The sequence below is a fragment of the Mus musculus genome, chromosome 9 (assembly GCF_000001635.26).
Source record: "Mus musculus strain C57BL/6J chromosome 9, GRCm38.p6 C57BL/6J".
Lineage (NCBI taxonomy): Eukaryota > Metazoa > Chordata > Mammalia > Rodentia > Muridae > Mus > Mus musculus.
This window is the reverse complement of record NC_000075.6, coordinates 83,236,181-83,255,039: the sequence shown is the minus strand read 5'-3', so window position 1 is coordinate 83,255,039 and position 18,859 is coordinate 83,236,181. Positions and strand designations below refer to the sequence as shown.

At 41.0% G+C, this 18,859-nt stretch overlaps 1 long non-coding RNA gene across 2 annotated transcripts; it reads left to right on the top strand.

Annotated features, from left to right (window-relative positions):
* Positions 1–530: 530 nt before the first annotated feature.
* Gm27216 (predicted gene 27216) lies at positions 531–14,561 on the top strand. 2 transcript variants are annotated; one of them, NR_166683.1, is made up of 5 exons: positions 531–624; positions 1,358–1,417; positions 4,932–5,066; positions 13,864–13,935; positions 14,307–14,561. It is a non-coding gene; the product is annotated as a predicted gene 27216 (long non-coding RNA). The 2 variants fall into 2 exon arrangements; NR_166684.1 differs by lacking the exon at positions 4,932–5,066.
* Positions 14,562–18,859: the final 4,298 nt, after the last annotated feature.

Below are 18,859 nucleotides of genomic sequence, written 5' to 3'. Positions count from 1 at the left end.
GTTTATTATTATTATTATTATGAGATAATCATGGAAAAGTTGAAGGAATTCTTCTCAGTGTAGAGACACTAGAATCGGGCTAGCAATGCTTTAGCAAGGTCACCAGCTACAAGATTAGTAGGTAATAGTAACATTTTTGTAAAATATCAACAAGTAGCTAGAAAATTAAAATATTTAAATATGCTATTCATCTATGTAAAAGTGAAAAACAGACAAACAAAAAAGGGAACTTTTTGCTTTAAGTTCATTTTGAACCTATTCTTTAACATAAGTCAAACAGAAATATTAGTTATCATCTGAGTGGAGTTTCAGAAGAGAAAAAAAGGTAAAAGAAAAAAAAAAGAGGTCCTTTAAAAGCAAGTCTTCAGCTGGTCATTGGTTTTGACCCATCTGGCCCTCACTTCTAAATGACAAGGTCCACAGCCTTAGACCTAAGCTGATTAATGAGTTTCTAGCTCTGCCTCTTGCCACAGACCATACACACCCATTACCAATGAGCAATAGATTCCGGTAACCCCCTCCTGTCTACCAGAGTCCTCTCCCTGTAACCCAGAATGTTTGCACGTCCCACCCGCGCTTTGCCCAGCTCCTCACTGTCCTTGGACTTCCCTGGAGAACGTAGAAGTAAGTGCGTGGGGTAAACTTATCATTTACAGTTTTTCTTTATTTATAATATTGTTGTAAATAAGTGTGTGTGTGTGTTGCCCAGGAAACATGTGGGGAGGTCAGAGGACAATTTTAGGGATTCCACTCTTCCCACCACGAGTTTGGGGGTTAGAAATCACAAGGTTAGATAGAATTGCTCAGCAAGCCCCTGTACCCGCTGAGCCTTCCTTCTCACAAGCCCCAGTTAACTAGTTTTTTTCCAGACCTCTGCTCCGACTTTCCAAAAGCTTATAATGTCTGCGGGAAATAGGGGTCTCACAGGGAACTCAGGTCCTCACGGGAAAATCAGGTAAATCAAATACTCATTTGGTAACCACAGGCAAACTATGCGCTTTTAGCAGCAGGGCAGACAGTTCTGATGAACGCTAACCAGTAGACGGTAACCACAGTGATTGGCAGAGCTTGGACGCCAAGTCTAACCTGCTCTGAGGTATTTATTACCAGTGAGCTAGAGTCAAGGGTAATAAGTGACTTCAAGGAGATGTTAAAATTTTGTTTTGGGGTGCCGATTAAATATGACCTTTCTCTCAGAAGTAGGGTAAGGGAGTCTGAGGTGCCCTAGTCTTAGGACGTCGGTGCGCTTGCATGTGAATTCGATAGGCATGACCACAGGGATAGTCAATTTCCTTTATGTCCTGTACCTGAGAAGAAATGGAAGCAGCAACCTGCCTTTCGGATTATCTTTTCACAGCTGATGTGCACTGTTGGCTCCTGTTGTGCTGCACAGGCCTCCGTACAAACGGAACTCAAGGTGGGTGTTCGCAACTGACACGGTGTAGAAATGCTTTTTAATGGTGAGCTTTAAAGATAATAGTAAAATAAAGAGAAAGAAAATAATGGTCGAAAGAACATCACTAATTTAGGCAGTGAAGCCATTAGCTATAGCAGAACAAAATTGCATTCTAATTTCTTGTAAAACGTGTAACTCAGCACAAAATCAAATTTCGTTTCATCTTCAGATCTTCATCCTGTTTCCAAACAAGATTGCCCCCAAGATTTCCTTCCATTTAACTCTTGCCTTCTCTGATCCTTGAGTTGGGAACCCTTTTCTCAAAGCCTGTCAGGGGGGAATTCTTCTAAACATTAAAAGTTTTCAACCTTCACCTGTTAATCTTGATCTAATGATCACAAGCCTAGGAAGTCTAAATTCATCATCAGGAAACCCTGTGTTCTTGGGCCATGCCTCACCTCTGCTGGGTAAGTGACCAAAGTCTATAATCAGAAAGTAATACTCTGATCTTTATTGCTACCTTTGGAAGCAAAGGGAGGTGCCTAGGAAGAAAAAACTAAAGGGATCAGTATCAATTATTCCAAAATTTCTAATAATTTTATTATTATAGGGAAGTCATGCTTGCCAGGAGAAAATAATGTTGTGTGGGGAGGGACCAGATCGAACCCATCCAAAGTGCTCTGGACACAGGATTAGCCTTTAAAGGCTGGCTTATATAGTGGTGGGACGAGGGCAGTATTGAAGACCATCATCAAGTGCTGTAATTTTGCTTTTTAGTAAAGAGAGATTCAAAAATAATAGCTGAAGGCTCACACTTAGCACAGAGGCGTCAAAAACAGCCAGGGAGCCTCAGATCCACACAGCCCAGCAGTTTGCTGGTTACATGATGTCATTTGCCTTCTCCCATATCTTGATTAAAATAAAAATTCAAACAAAACAAAACAAAACAAAACAAACAAATACAAAAGCAAGAAAACACATGTTCCTGTTCTGATTTTCTTCATTTCAAAAATTACTTTTGGGTATATAAAAGTCCACTGAGTCTTGAAAATCTGTATAGATTTTTTTCGCTCCGATGCGATCCTTTCTGACCACATGCATACCAACGTTAGAGAACCAGCGAGGGATGCAGGAGCATTTTGTGGCAAGGTGCTGGTGACTTTTCACTGGAACAATTAGCTTTGCTATAGTAACATAATAACTGAGAATCCTCTGTCTTTATGGTGAAGGTCTCCAAATGCCAACTGAAAATAGGACCATGCCATTTTATATTAGAGACCATGAGGAATATGATTAGATTTTAGAAAGAGATTGTCTTAAGCAAATGAAAGAAATGACAAGTACATACTTAAAAGAGTGTGACAAGACCTTTTAAACATCGCCGGTTAGGTGTCTGATTTAAGAAGCCGATAATTCATCGAAAGCATAAAAGAAAATACTCATTTACTTCAATCACATTCTGCAGCACTTCACTAAAAGGAATGAAACAGGGCTTTATTTCCCTCAGAGTAGCCTATACCCAAGGAAGACTATTGTTGAAAATGTCCAGCATTAAAGCTGTATTGAAATCCTGTTACAGTTGTGTGACCTTCGGGAGGAGAGTCGTTAGGAAAGGCTTCAGACAGGATCTAGTGTATGAAACAAACCCAGGTTTGATTGTGTCATGTGCCAGCACGTGACTCCACACAGTATAAACACAACAGTGTGGCGTTCCCTTTCTCTGCTGAACACTGAAAAAATATCTTTTATTAAGCTTCTCTCAAACAATTATTCCCAGGAAGTAAACTCCGCACTCTCTAGTTTCTCCAGCTGAGATAATGCACTTCTTTTTTCTTTTCTTTCTTTCTTTCTTTTTTATTTTTTATTTACTGTTTTGTCAGCTTTTCTGTTGAGAGTGTTTTGTGATTCTGACCATTTTTTTCTACACCGCCAATTTGGCTGGAAGCTTCTTACAATGTCTGTGTCTACATTTGCCTCTAAAGAATAATTTATATTGTTACATATAATTCACATCCCCTTTCATGCCTCCCCTTTCTATCTCTTTAATTTTATTCCCATATTTTGTAATATTTCAATACTTACGTATTCAATAATTTGAAATCCTTATAGGCCCTTGCCAATAAGATGTCTCAGAGGGTAAAGGCACTTACCAGACAAGCCTAGTGACTTGAGTTTGATCCCCAGGGTTACATTTGAGTCTCTCTTTACTGAGAAGCACAGTTACAGCACTTGATGCTCGCCGACACTGTGCTGCTTCCACTGTCACATAAGCCAGCCTTTCCTAATCCTGTACCCAGGGCTCTTCAGATGGGCTCAGTCTGGTCCTCTCCACCCAAAATTCTTTCCCCCATCAAGGGCTGCTGTAGGAAAGGTCTGGCAAGATGCATGCAAGTGTGCATAATCATAAGTCATGGCAGCAGGGCTGGGAATGTGTTACATCTGTTGATACAATGCAGCTTTGAGCTGGTGAGACCTTAATGTTAAAAGGATGAAAGCTTGAGTTAGCATGAGTCAACACACAAAAACTAGATGTAAGTTCAGCAGGTAGGATGCTTAAGAAAATAAATAGTAAGACGGAGAAATGAGAATACCTGGGTATGAGATGCATGCTGGAATTATTTCCAACCCAGTTTAGAAATGTTTCATTCAGTATCTCTAGAAGGTAGAATTAGCATCAATTCCCATCCATGACTGTAGAACATAGGAAAAATGTCTCAAGTGGAGACATTCATCTTTTAAACTAAGTATTATGACACTGAAAACTTTGTTTTTTTGAGAAATGATTGACCCTAGCACCTGAAAAACATGCCAATATTAAAAATCAGGCAGACCCCTTAAGTCTCAAGAGGCATATTTGAACTTTTCTGAGCATATTAGTGAGATAATTCCTTTACAGGTCTAAGCACCACAGGTTAAGCTTGATTGAAAATTCCTCTATGGCAGGCATGAGGTGCATCCCAATGTGCACTTGGCAAGGTGCAGGCAGTTGACATAACCCAGGATGTAAGTATCTATGAGTCCCATTGTGGGAAGCCGTGAGCAATCGCCATTACAAGATGGCGCTGGCTTCCACAGTGCCTAACTGGTAAACAAGCAATGTGCGCAGGTGCAAGAGTAAATTCGTGCCAAGTCACTGCCCATCCCGGGGTGTAATAGTGGGGTGATGGGTGAGCAGCTAATCAGGAGCTAACACGTCACACAGAGGGGTATTTAAGCAGCTCCATTTTCCGGGTTCGGGGTCTTCCTGAGAAGTAAGCAATAAAGCTTTGCCGTAGAAGGATCTGGTTGTCCGAGTGTGTTTTGCTGGCGAAACATTACAAGGACATCCCATCCCACCTACACCATGGACCACCCACATCAAGGTCTCCAGGCTGAGGGTAGAGCTTGTACAAAATGAAAATTTTGGTCACCACTCCAGAGCTACTGAGTTAGAAACCAAGAGTGATGTTTAGCAGTGAGCGTTCCAGCTGACTATCATGCTCACTGAAATTGAGAGGCACGCACCTACTCTACGCTCACTCTTCACATTCCCTAGAGCATACACCACTCATCTCTGCTAGTGGATCACCTCTGAACGCTGTCTGCGCTGGGCTGAGGATGCTCATTACTGAAGTTCAAGGTTCTTACTGATGTCACTGGAAAATTTGTCTCTGCTCTGAGAAATCACAGGGTAAGTCTGGAAAGTTCAAGGACAGAGAGAATAGAAGGTTGGTTACTCTTCTTTAAAGTAGTTCTGAGAATGGGGGAAGGGCAGTTAAATATAGGCTTGTTAATTTAATACTTTTAAGTACATTTATTCTCATTTTCTCTCATTCTCATTGCCTGCTGTTAAATATAAAGGTTGTTTGCTTCCTGGATAATCCTTTGATTCACATAAGCTGTGTGCATGAAACATGAAAATTGAGGTTTTTCATCTTTAAATTCTAATATTCAACTCAAGCTTTCCCTCTTGTTTATAGATTCTTGTATCTCTAGGCTTTGTAGTGTATGTTTAATAACATTCAGTATTAATGGTCTTTTATATACATTTCTTTAGTACACTTGTATTTTAATGATTCTGAGATGCACTTTTTCATATTTCACGCAGCAGAAATCAGGACTGTCATATTAATTCTTTGTGTGTATGTGTGTTGGTTTTGTATTATTATAAGATTTATTTATTTGTTTGTCTGTTTAATGTATATGAGTACACTATAGCTGTCTTCAGACACACCAGAAGAGGGCATCAGATCCCATTACAGATGGTTGTGAGCTACCATGTGGTGGCTGAGAATTGAACTCAGAACCTCTGGAAGAGAAGTCAGTGCTCTTAATCGCTGAGCCATCTCTCCAGTCGCTGTCATGTTAATTCTTACTAATTAGCTCTAAACAACTATTAAAGAGATCAAGTAATCTGTATAAAGCAGATACAGCAAATATCTGTATAGCAAACACACACACACACACACACACACACACACACACATGCTTAACAAAGTTGAGAGGCACACACCTCTCAACTTTCACGATCATTTTTCATGTTCTCTTAAGCAGACGCTACTCATATCGTCTACCGGTAAACTATCTCCAGGGTCAATAGAGAAGACACAACATCTTATTTCATATCAAATAGGGCACATAATTTCATATGTGTCTTAGTATTTTTTCTTTACCCCTAAATTTATGACTCTATAAATTATATTTCTTAAGAAATTAATTTGTTCTAAATTATGTGCATAGGTAACTTCTCTTTGGGCTAAAAAATGTTGTTCATGTTAGAGGTTTTGAAAAACCACACTCATACCCAGAACCAGACAGAGGGACCACCCTTGATAATTCAACTAGTTAGTATCAGCTTGTGGTGGGTGAAAGCAGCCACAAATAACAGTTTTCTAACTGTTATAAACAATGTAATTCATTATCTGGGAGACTTTAGCAACAGATAGTTCAAGAAGATAATGAGATTAATTTTCTTATTGCCACATCAAAGTGTGGTATCCCCCAGCCTCATGCTCATGTATCTGAATGCTCATTCCCAGTTGATGGTGCTATTTAAGGAGGTTCAGGAGGTGTGGCCTTGCTGGAGGAAGTGTGTCAACTGTATGTGGGCTTTGAGAGTTTAAAGGCTCTAACCACATCTAGCTGGCTCTCCCTGCGTCCTGCTTGCCACTTAAGACATGAGCTCTCAGTGTCCTGCTCCTGCTGCCTCTGTCCTGCACTTATGAAAGCAAACCCTCTCAAATAGTTACCAGGCAAACTAAATCCTGTCTTCCAAAAGTTGCCTCACTTGTGGTGTTTCATCACAACAGAAAAGTAGCTAGCACAGGAAGGTTCAACACTGGAAGGCTCAAGTAGTCTTGTGCCATAGCCAAAGACAGACCGCACACAGCAGAGGTGCCAGAGCTTATGAAGGAACTGAAAAGTCCCCATCCCTTTGTGATTCCATGGCCATCTCACTGACAGAGAAAGGTGTTCTCCCCTGTTTGGGGTAAAGAAACTTACTCTGATGTCATTAGTAAGGAATCACTTCACTTGCCTTCCTGTCTGATGTCTGATGATGGCGGTAAGCGACTATTAACGAGCACAATAGTAGTATTAACTACACTGTTGTTCTTTTTGGAAGTATCCCTTGTATTTATAAACAGGGGAGAAAGGTAAACAGTAAAGTAGCCTCAGGAACTCTGGGAAGTGGTAAAGAAGGTCTCATTGTAATAGCTGATGTCAACCTTGGGAGTGTCTGTTGTCCCTGAAGGGCACCTGGTGGCATGGTGGTGAAGGTGCAAGACGTTGACATTTAAGGTCTTGAGCCTGTGTATGCGTAATGCAGTGCATGTATTTGTATCTCTGGTTTTAACCAAGTAATATATAAATAAATAAACAAACAAATAAATAAATAAATATTATAATTAAGTATATGAAAAGTTTATAGAACATAGAGATAGCCATGCAATGTTTATTTACTTTAAGCTAAGGATTAAAGGGCTTAAAGTCAAAAGAAATGTGAAAGCTTATAAACTGAAAATCTTACAAAGCTATAATATATGCTATTTTGATAAATTGTGAAATGTTGTTTAGTCATCCAGCTCTGGAAGTGGGCTTGCCCCTCCCCATTTCAGAGTTGATGTTCGTCTCAAAGTGTTCTCTACAGCCCCTTGTCTGGGGCTAGGCTGAGCCCCTAACTCTGTGTGCGGGTGTGGGCGATAACAGCAAACATTCCCAGAGTATAAACAGCTGAAAGGTGAGCCATGTCCAAGAGCTGTTACTATTGCTCATTCGTGACATAATGCCGCCTCCCGTGGGAAAGAGAAGCCAGAAGTTCAGCCAGGAAAGCTCATCTTTAGAGAGGGCAGAGAGGCCTTCCTCAAAGGAAGCTTGAGATGGCCGCTTCGGTTTCCCCAGTTGGCCGCTACTGGAAGCGACTGTCAGATCTGACGAGGTCATCTCTCTCTCTCTTGCACATGTGTTGTTTTACTTGGAAGCCTCCCCCAAGAGGACACTCTGCCTGGGACTCTCTCCATCTAGAACTCTAGCTACTGCCTTAAGGCTTCCCCAGTGGTTTCTGATGGACGTTTATTAGGCCCTGATTTGCTGATGCTAACTTTCTGCTGTTTATTTGTTCTGTTTCTTGGAAGCCTCACCAAAGAGACTTCAGTGACTGTTTCAATAAGGCTTCCCCAGTCGATTTCTGCTAGATATGGTGAACACAGTATTTGATGACTTTTTTTTTTAACTTGTCTGTCTGTCTGTCTGTCTGCCTATAAACCTATCACTTGCTATTAATTCTTTTACTTTGCTTGCTGTGACTTGATAAACTCAGTCACTCAAAACCAGATGTATACTTCTCATAGATCATTCTCCAGACCATATAAAACATAAGCTAGGGCCAATTTGTTATTGGAAGAAAAACTTTATTTATTTATTTATTTATTTATTTATTTATTTATTTATTTATTTATGAGACAGAGACAGTTAGAGAGAAAGAGATAGAATACAGAGAGTCAGTGAGAATATGTGCATGCTCAGGAGTATGACTCTGTGATTGAAATAGACATCAGGTGTCCTAATTTATCCTTCATTCTTTGAAGACAGAGTCTCTCCCAAAGATGGCCTATTCTGTGAGCCAGCAATCTTTAATAATCTCCCTGTGACCTTTGTAGCACCAGAGTTACTAGTACATGCATGGGAAACAATTCCTGTCTTCCTTCCTTCCTTCCTTCCTTCCTTCCTTCCTTCCTTCCTTCCTTCCTTCCTTTCTTTCTCTTTCTCTCTTTCTCTCTTTCTCTCTTTCTCTCTTTCTCTCTCTCTTTCTTTCTTTCTTCCTTCCTTCCTTCCTTCCTTCCTTCCTTTCTTTCTTTCTTTCTTTCTTTCTTTCTTTCTTTCTTTCTTTCTTTCTTTCTTTCTTTCTTTCTTTCTTTCTTTTCTTCCTTCTTTATTTTATTAGATATTTTCTTTATTTACATTTCAAATGTTATCCCCTTTCCTAGTTTGCCCTCCGAAAACCTCCTATCCCCCTCCCCTCCCCCTGTTCACCAACCCACCCACTGTCACTTCCTGGCCCTGACATTCCCCTACACTGGGGCATAGAGCCTTCATGGGATCAAGGGCCTCTCCTCCCATTGATGACCGACTAGACTTTAAATAAACTTAATGTAGGCCAGGTGTGATGTGTTTATAAGGGCCCCAGAAGTGGACAGTAATGTACAGATCTTCATTTTCCTTCATTCCTATACTCTCTGGCTCAGGCATAGCAATGTGCACTCCCACAAGCTCACTCACAGTGAGAAGCTATATCCACAAACCATTTAACTTCTTGTATTATCTTTCCCTCATACCTTTTCTGTTTTCAGATATGTTTAGATACAGAATGTTCACGTCTGCTTTGATTCCTGCCATATTTAGTACAGTCATATGCTTCAGAAGTCTATAGCCTCAGAACAGCAGACTATCTCATACACCCAAGGGGTGTAGCAGACTGACCCATCAAGGTTTGCATGTCCATAATCTACACTGTATATACAATGGCAAAAATCACCTAATGACAGATTTCTTAGAGCCCTTGTCACTAAGCAAAGCATGACTGTTTTACTACCCTAAAGATACTACCTTTCACAGGCAAGAAGAATTTCTAAGCTTTTGCCATAATTTAAAATTTTCATTGTGCCATGCTTCTCACAGAGAAAAAGAATTTCCATATTTTTAAGTCAATAGGCCTGCTGCTATCAATCATGAAGTTTCAGAGAAAAAGTACTGCATACATCAATGTTAGTATGAAGCATCTGATCTTGGAAACACTGAGATGAGACAGGCCATTAGAATGAGAGAAGAGAACAGAGATTGCTACTCTCCTCGGTATCTACTTCCATATTTCTCCTTAACACAGTGATTTAGTTTAGTACAGTCGTATGTACATGTATTTAAATATCAAACTGTCTAGACTACCTGCACGAGGTACAGTCCTAGATTCTTATAAGCATGTGTATGTGTATATTTGCCTTTCCTTTTTTGTGCTCCTGGAATATGAAGCCAGTGGCTGGAAATTCAGCACCTTGAGTCATGATGCAGATTTAAAGATAGAGACTTAAAGACTTGCTCAAGATGGCAGAACAGTCAGGTTGAAAGAAGGCCTGCTTCTGCTTGCCCTGTAAGACATAACAGCACTGCCTACAATTCAGACTTCTTAATAAGAGGCATATAAACTGCTGTCTTGTTTTAGCTATGGATATATACACCTCACCCTATCTTAAAGACAATGTCTATTGAGTCTGTTTCCATATTACCTGATATCAGGTAGGAATTCCTATAAAATAGTCATAGGTATTATAGAAGCTATTAAGAAACATCTCTTATAGGAAGAAACAATCCCCCCACCTTGGTTTGTGCATTGGTTTCCTTTGTGTCTGATTAGTAACTTTTAGACACTTGCAGGGTCCGTTCACAGCCTACCCTGGGAAAAAATAGTTTAGGGAATGCTACGAAATTGATGGGCCTCTATAAGTTCCTGCAAAATTAGTTAGCTGGATCCTTCTCTCTCCCTTTTGTATTTAATCTAAGTCTTTCAACAGCATGTGCGGCTCTTCTTATTGTATGCAGATGTAGGATTCAGCACAAGTTTAATAAATAAATTTTACACATAAAGAACAGAACATATTTAAGTTTTTATCATCTAAAGCCCAAGAAGCATGGAGAAAAGAAGGCCATCCAGTGCCTGGAAGAGAGCCCCGAGCCGTACTGCTTTCTTCAGGCAGTTTTCCTGTGTAAAGAATCCTTAAACTCAATGGCTTTTAAAGGCAAATACTTGTTACTCATTCACACACTGGTGGGTTCTCTGGATTTCTGCTGACTTAGCTTTAAGATGCAGCTTGGTCTAGGTCCACACCACGTGTCTCTCATTCTTCCTATACCACACTACCCTGAGCATACCTTTCTCATCATAAAGCCAGGAGTAAGTCCACATCCAGCCTGTGTTTACATCACATCAATTATTACCTCACTGACTGAAGCAAATCCCACAGCTAAGCCTGAAGTCAAAAGGAAGAGAAGAATACCTTCATCCTATGGATAGTGTAGATACTCAGGGTTAGTATAAGAGAGTAAAGAACTGAACATAATCGTTCATCATGCTACAGTTCTCAATAAAATATCTATTAAACAAATTCGTAAATGTTACAAATTATAGCTGATATGTGTTGAAGCAACCCAAGTGGCCAGGCCAAACAAATGCCAGACAATACTGAGAGTTCACTAAAATTCAAAGGGCTGAAATGTGGAAGGGTTGGGGCATAGCCATGTTTGGATACCCGTTAACTGGTATGTGGCCAGAAGGTAGAGGGAATATGGAGAGACCAACAAGGGGGCGACAAGGACAAACCTACACTTCCATCCCAAGGGAATAGTTGAGCAATGACTCAGTGCAGATGAGTCTGGAATGGGGTCCTTTTAACCCTTCCTTATCATAACTGATCATTACTGACATGCAGCGATCTCAATCTCTTCCTGGTTAAGAGCACTGGCTGTTCTTTCAAAGGTCCAATTCCCTGCAGCCACGTGGTAGCTTACTACCATGTGTAAGTCCAGTTTGAAGGGATCAGTGGCTTTTTCTTTTAGCCTCGGTGGACCCTGGAAACACATCTGGTGCACAGACATACATGCAGACAAAGCACCCAAACACATAAGATTTTATAAAAGTCATTGTTCCTAGTTGAGAAATATTTTTGCTGTAGAATCACACCTCTGGTTTTTTCATGGAACTCAAATTTGTTTCATTTGTGGAAATTTATTTTGACAAAATCCATCAGCATTGCTTTAAAATAGTGTAACAGTGAGCTGAACAGAAAACGAAGTCTTCCTGGGTGGTTCAGTAATATCCAGAGAAGGACAAAGAAAGACACGAAGCCTAAGAATAACTATGATTCACAGGAAGGAATTCTGAAGATGGAGAATACCATTGAAGTTTAAGGTTTTAATCTTAAACTCTCTTGGTTTGTTTGGGAAATACTTTCCAAAATATATATATATACCATTTTTAATAAAAATTAACATAGAAAAATAATTCTTTATGGCCCTCAATTGGCTGGCCTGGGAGGCCACTACCTACCAGCATTGAGGGCTGCATTCAGCTGCCTGCCCTTGACAAGGCACTGCATTCAGATGTCCACATTAGCAGAAGAGGTTTCATGTGAGTAGTCTCAGGATGACATGCAGGGAATGTGAGTCCTAATTGAAAAAAATAAGAACCAATGGTGGCTGAGGTGGAACAGGAAATGAAGAGAGATGGAATCCAGTGAGCCTGTGCTCAGAAATCCTAACATGAGTATCACCTGAAGATGTCCAGAGCCATTTGGAATTTCAGGTCAGAAAAATAGTGATAAATAATGCTGAAGCTGTGAACAGAGGAGAGCCTTATAACCCTGCAGGTGGGAAGGTAAATTGACTGAGCCAGCACGGAAGCTTTTCTCAAAGCTAGAAACAGATCTATCATAGGTGTCAACTATGTCACTCCTGAGACTCCATTCCCAAAGGACCCAGGCATGCATGTCAGTGAGGTCCTTGTACATCGGTGTCTATGGCGGTGCTCTTCACAATGGCTAAGTTATGAAATCAACACAGATATTCAACAACATAGAATAGATGAAAGAGTTGTGTTATGTATTTATAAATTTGAAGAAGAATCAAGTTGGTCACTTGAAAGAAAATGGATGCAATTGGAGAGGATCATATTAAGAGATTTAAGCCAGACTCAGAAAGATGTTATGTCCTCTCATGCGTGGTCCCTAAATTTAACATAGATGTGAATGCATGTATGATGTGAATGTAGAAGTAAAGATGTCTGGGAGAACAAAAGGGACAAAGGAGGAGATGGAGCAAGAAAAAAGAAAAGGGGTAAGAACACTCAGTGGGAACACAGAGTGAGAACAGAGGGTGGGAACACAGAGTGAGAACAGAGGGTGGGAACACAGAGTGAGAACAGAGGGTGGGAACACAGAGTGAGAACAGAGGGTGGGAACAGAGTGAGAACAGAGGGTGGGAACACAGAGTGAGAACAGAGGGTGGGAACACAGAGTGAGAACAGAGGGTGGGAACACACAGTGAGAACACAGGGTGGGAACACACAGTGAGAACACAGGGTGGGAACACACAGTGAGAACACAGGGTGGGAACACACAGTGAGAACACAGGGTGGGAACACACAGTGAGAACACAGGGTGGGGAGATACTCAACATAGAATATGCACTTATATGTAAACATTAGTATTTTAAGAAGAAGTTCTTAATTCATCTCTTCCTGGCACTTGAAAGGACAGGTCCCCGGAAGGCAATCATGTGAATTCAGTCATCAGTTACATTTCGCCAAGAATTAAGTCACCCATCAGCTGACTCAAGGCTTCAACACATGTCTAAGCTCAGAGATGCTACTGGTCTCTTCCACGACTTGTTCAAGATGGATCTAACACTGATGAACCCCATGCCAACAATTTGCTTCCCAACGTAAAGCTAACTTGGAGTGTGGGAGACGCACACTGAAATCATTCTCCTCGTAAGCAAGAGACCTGCATTATACAACTTACGTTAACTCATCATGGTGATGCTCTTAGCATTACTCTCTAAACCCACCTTTTCCCTAAAAGAATACATACATCATCTTTTAATATTCTACTACCCTGACCAAACAAAGAAATAACAATAATTTTTATTTTCATACATACTAAAATTATTTTTAGGTGGGTTGTTAATGATTAGTAAAAATCTTCTTTCCCCACAGACATTATCATTAACTTGGGCTCACGATAAGCGGCCATCACAGGCTCAGAAGTGGACTTTACCCATCTTGGACACAAAGCAGTGTTTGTACCAGAATAAAACGGAATATGACTCATATACAAATGGAGAACCTTGAAGCCTATGATGTACATTATAGAAAGCAGAAATAGGAAATGATGCTGTGCATTCTAGGTTGATCCTTTCTATAATTAACAATGTATTTCTTTCAGGGTTAGTCTTTGTGACTCGTGAGGTGACTACACTAACACCTGGTGTTGATAAGATGGCATGAAAACAGCCAGGTGAGGACAAACCCTGAGAACATCAGTGTCTTTTGGATTTTTCTATTAGATTACATGCTACCTCTTCCAGGAAGCCCTCCATGAGTTTTCTAAATAGAATTAGCTTCATTCTCCCTTATAAATCTCTAAAATTGGATTGTATACTATACTAACTCTGACCTTTCTGATATTAATTAATAATAAAATGATGCCATTAATTAATTAGTTAGTTAATTAATTCTACTAGATTGTAAGTTTGGGGAACAAGGTATTTATTTAACAATAATGAATTATAAGTGGCATTACAACATTTGTACAATTCATACATAACCTCCACATTCATTGTTGTTGTTCTTGTTTCCACCACCACCCCCTTCTCTCTTTCATAAAAGCTCTGGAAGTCGTGCGGAGTGATGGCTCAGAAGTGAATAGTGCTTGCTGCTCTTTCCAAGGACCCGAGATGGGTTACCAGCACCCATGTTCTCCAGATCACAGTCTTCGCTAACTCCAGCTCCAGGGCTTCTAACCCCCTCTTCTGGCCTCCATGGTACCTTTACTCATGTGCCTGACATCCTCCCACACATACTTAATGAAAAATTAGAATTAAATCTTTAATAATAATAATAAAGAGTCCCGGAAGAGTTTCACATTCTTTTCAGTGCTACTTATTATATTCTGAAGAATTATTTGGGGGGCTTAATTAAAATAACAATGTGAGGCAGAATCATAACACTTTCAAAATATTTATACTGAATACGTATCTTTTTTTAACTTAGGAATGTGTGTGTATCTCTCATGTGTATTTAGGTCTTTCATGTGTATTCTGCAGAAGCCAGAAGGTCCCATCGAGCTGGAGGTACCGGAGGTTGTGAACTGACCAACATGGGTGCTAGGAACTGAACTGGGGTCCTCTGGAAGAGCAACAAATGCTCTTAATTCCGGAGGCATCTCTACAGCCCCCAAATACCCCCTTTAGATGATTTGCTGGAGTCCCGGTCAGTACTGCGCAAGCTTCATGTGTTTGGTGTGTTTTTATAAGAAAAGCGAAGGCAAAAACACCGGCTTCGGGTGACCCAGAGCCAGGTTTCCCAGCACACAGCCAGCTTCCCATAGCCTCGTTCTAATGTTTTTCTATTAAAAAGGAAACTGAATCCCTCAACTCACACAGATGTCCTGTCATTAGCATCTTGGACGATAAGGACACCCACCATGCAATGTGCAGTTTCCTCATCCACAGAGCGCCAGGGTCACCTGACCTCCGTGTGGAGGCTCTGCCATTTTCAGGCAGAATTTTTTAAAGACTCACAACTGAGGAACAGTTCACCTTTTATTTCACCTTCAAGCTAGCTATAAGCAGATTCTGCTCTGTGTCAATACCTGCTTCTCGTTTTTACTACATTCAACTTGCCTGTGGTTCTTTGGAACATATAGATTACTCAAAATGAGATGGATGACAGATGGCTAATCTTTAATGCAAAAGTTTTCTTATTAAAGACAAAATTTTAGAACGGTGGCAAGAAGCTAAATAATATTATTCAAACAATGCAAGGTTAGTAGAATGGAGTTAAAATAGAGTACTAGAAAGGGAGACAGTGAATCAAGAAGTGGCTAATGGTGTTTTCTCCTTGGATCATGCGCGAGAAGTAGCAAAGCCTGGAGTCTCACCTATAACTTGGGCTTTCCTCCAGTAAACACTAAGAACGCATCAAATGAAAGTAAAGCTACCAACTCTAGTGGCTGTTTCTCCACAGAGCAGATCCCGGGTCAGCAAGTAAGAAGTAACAGGATGATATAGTTAGATCTAAGTCTTGGAAGGGCGCCCCCTATCGGCATTGCAGAGAAACTTCGGTAAGGGAAAGACCACAGTGAAATCTCCTACCGCTATTGCAGTACTCTAGAAAAGTTGGGGGCCAGTGACTGGAAAGTGTATTAAGACGTAAATTCAAATGGCACCACAACATCTGGGCCAAGGTAGGTTAAAAAAAATGAAAGTGAAGTTAAGATGGCAAAGTGCTATCGTGACAGTTTCATGCTTTCTACTGTTTGTCACCTATGCCATGATCTTCTGAGACACTGAGATATAGAATATAACGGTTAGGAGTAGCCTACATTCCCAGCCAAGAGGAAAGGGAATAACTAATATAATAATAGATAAAGAGTATGACTGAGTACCATCACATTCTCTTCACTGTGCGGTTCTCGGCAGCTGTCATCCCCGCTAGCCTGCCGTAAAAGGAAATATCCCATTCATTTACGTGGAAACCCCACCCCATATCTGCCACACCTGGCATTCTGGAAGGCAGCCACTTCTGCATCCCTTCCACCAGAGGCTCACTGATCTGTAACCACCCAAGCAGATGCTTTGGGATCCCAGTGAACCATATTAATTTATATTTACAGTGTTGTCTTCTGCCTTTAATAAAAGAACCCAGCATTTTATATGTCAGGTCCAACACCTGAATTGTCCACTCCCTCTGCTGCTGTGAGAGTGACTTCCTCCCACACCGGAGGAAAAAAAAAGAAGCAGTCTCCTGCCTCCCTGGTCCAGTTTATACTGTGCCACACTGGCAAACCTGGGATGTTCAGTTATAACTCTTCTGTGACAGAATAGCATTTTAATATGGACAAAGGCAGAAATCATGCCCTGTCCCATCTAAGTGATGCTTAGACCATTGTAGAGAAGTCATGACTAGACACACTCATTCCTCAGTCATCCCAAACGCTGGGAAGAGTGTCAGGTGCCAGACTCAACCTTTCCCCAGAGTCATCTGTGGTCCTTGCTGCCAGCTGACCTCACCCCAGGACATACTTTAGTGACATTGACACTTGAAGCATTGGGTTCTCCTCACTCATCCCTAGCTTTCTTGGGCCCCACGAAACCCCTCTAACTTCTTTCCCAAGAAGACATGAAATATATTAGCCCTGAAGGGAAAGCAGCCATGTGCCATCTGCCCAGAGCTCAGGCTCCACTGGTTTCTTACATCATTTCTGCACAAAAATCAACACTTGTTCCTCTTACATCAATGCAAATGAAATGAGTTGTTACAATGTTTCCCCCCAGAGCAAAGAGTGGCGATTTGGATAATATGTCTCTCTAGGCACAAATATGTGTTTTGTAACTTTCAAATCGCATAATTTCATTTTTTATTCTCTGTCTACACACACACACACACACACACACACTCACATTTATGCACATACCTTAGACTCTTAAAATTATGTTTCAATGAAATACCCTCAAAAGAATAAATACATGGGCATAGATAAATCTAATTAGAAACATTATTTGAAACACACTAGAGTTCCTTGTGCTTCGGGGACTTTATCTTCCAAAACACTACCTTCATCTTTCCAAACGCAGGGTCGAAGTCTCTGGCTGTGGTTTTGCTACTAGATTGGCTTCAGTTTAAGGTACTTGAGTAATCAGAAATATCACGGTGACAATGTAGGTCAATGCCTCCCGGTCTCCTCCAGCAGTGACACAACTCCTCTAAGGACAGCAGCCCTGTGTGCTGTGCACATGCATACCTGGATGGCAGACACCCAATGTGCGCTGTCTTCTTTAATTGCTTTCTATTATACTTTCTAAGACAAAATTGCTCACTAGCCTGGAACTCACCACTGAGCTGAGCTGGCTGCCCAGCAAGCGCCAAGGATCCGCTTATCTCTGTCTCCCCCATGCCGGCAATGCCCGGCTTTTGCTCGGATCCTGGGGATCTGAACTGAGATTCTCATGTTTGCACAGCAAGCACCTCACTAGCTGAGTCATCTCTCCAGCCCCTGTATTTGATATTTGAGAAAACTTATCCAAAGACCTTTTTAAAAAATCTTCTCTTAATCTTTAAAAAGCCGAGTTGGGTTGACTTATGCACACCACTTAATAAAACGTATACACGAGTAAATTCTAGTGACTTTTAAGTGTGCGCCTCTTGTTTTGTTTTGTTTTTTTTTTGCATCACATATGTGCAAAAGCTAGTGGAGGCATGAAGTTGTGAGCTACCATGTGGGTGCTTGGTAGTAAGCACGCTTAGACACTGAGCTATATTTCCGGTGTATTGATAAGTTAATTCTTTTGGTAACTTTTCCAATGGCCATATATGGCAGAGTCCAAGTTTGACTCTCACTGATTTGGTATTAGAGACCACACTTACCTGCTTTGCTCGATGACACAGTGTGATGGTCTGAATTTGCTTGGCCCAGGGAGTGGCACTATTAGGAAGTGTGGCCTTATTGGAGTAGATGTGTCACTGTGGGCAAGGGCTTTGCTGTCTGGAGGCCAGTCTTCTCCTAGCAGCCTTTAGATGAAGATGTGGAACTCTCCCCTCTGCCTGTACCATGCCTGTCTGGATGCTGACATGCTCTCACCCTGATGATAATGGACGGAACCTCTGAATCTGTAAGCCAGTCCCAGCTAAAAGAGATGCTTTGGTCACGGTGTCTGTTCACAGCCATAAAACCCTAACTAAGACACACAGTCTCAAAGGTCACCTGCCCACCCTGAAGGTTCCCCTGCCCTTCTCAACCAGTGGTGTCTCTGAAAGCAGAACTTGTATTCCAGGCATGGAAATGGGAAGCCCTGCTTTGGAGAAAATCAGTACAGTCTAAATGAGAACTCTGTTTTCACATCATTAATCCAAAGTGCAATCTAGAAATGAGGACTTACCAGTGGAAAGTAACCAACAGCAGAGCTAGTCTGAATCTAACTAGAGGTTAATTCTCCAGGAAACAGAGAAAATATATAGGGGGGAAATCAGGGTATCTAATTCATACTGCCACAGACTCAAGGAGTGGTGTTCATACTGACACACAACTTCAAGTTCTTGATTTATGCCATTATACTCCAAGTTTTAAAAATCCACTTATAGATAAGAAAAAAACAGAAAGAAATGAAGAAAAAGAAAGTTGTTACTATTTTCTCCTCTTCCTCCTCCACCTCCTCCTCTTC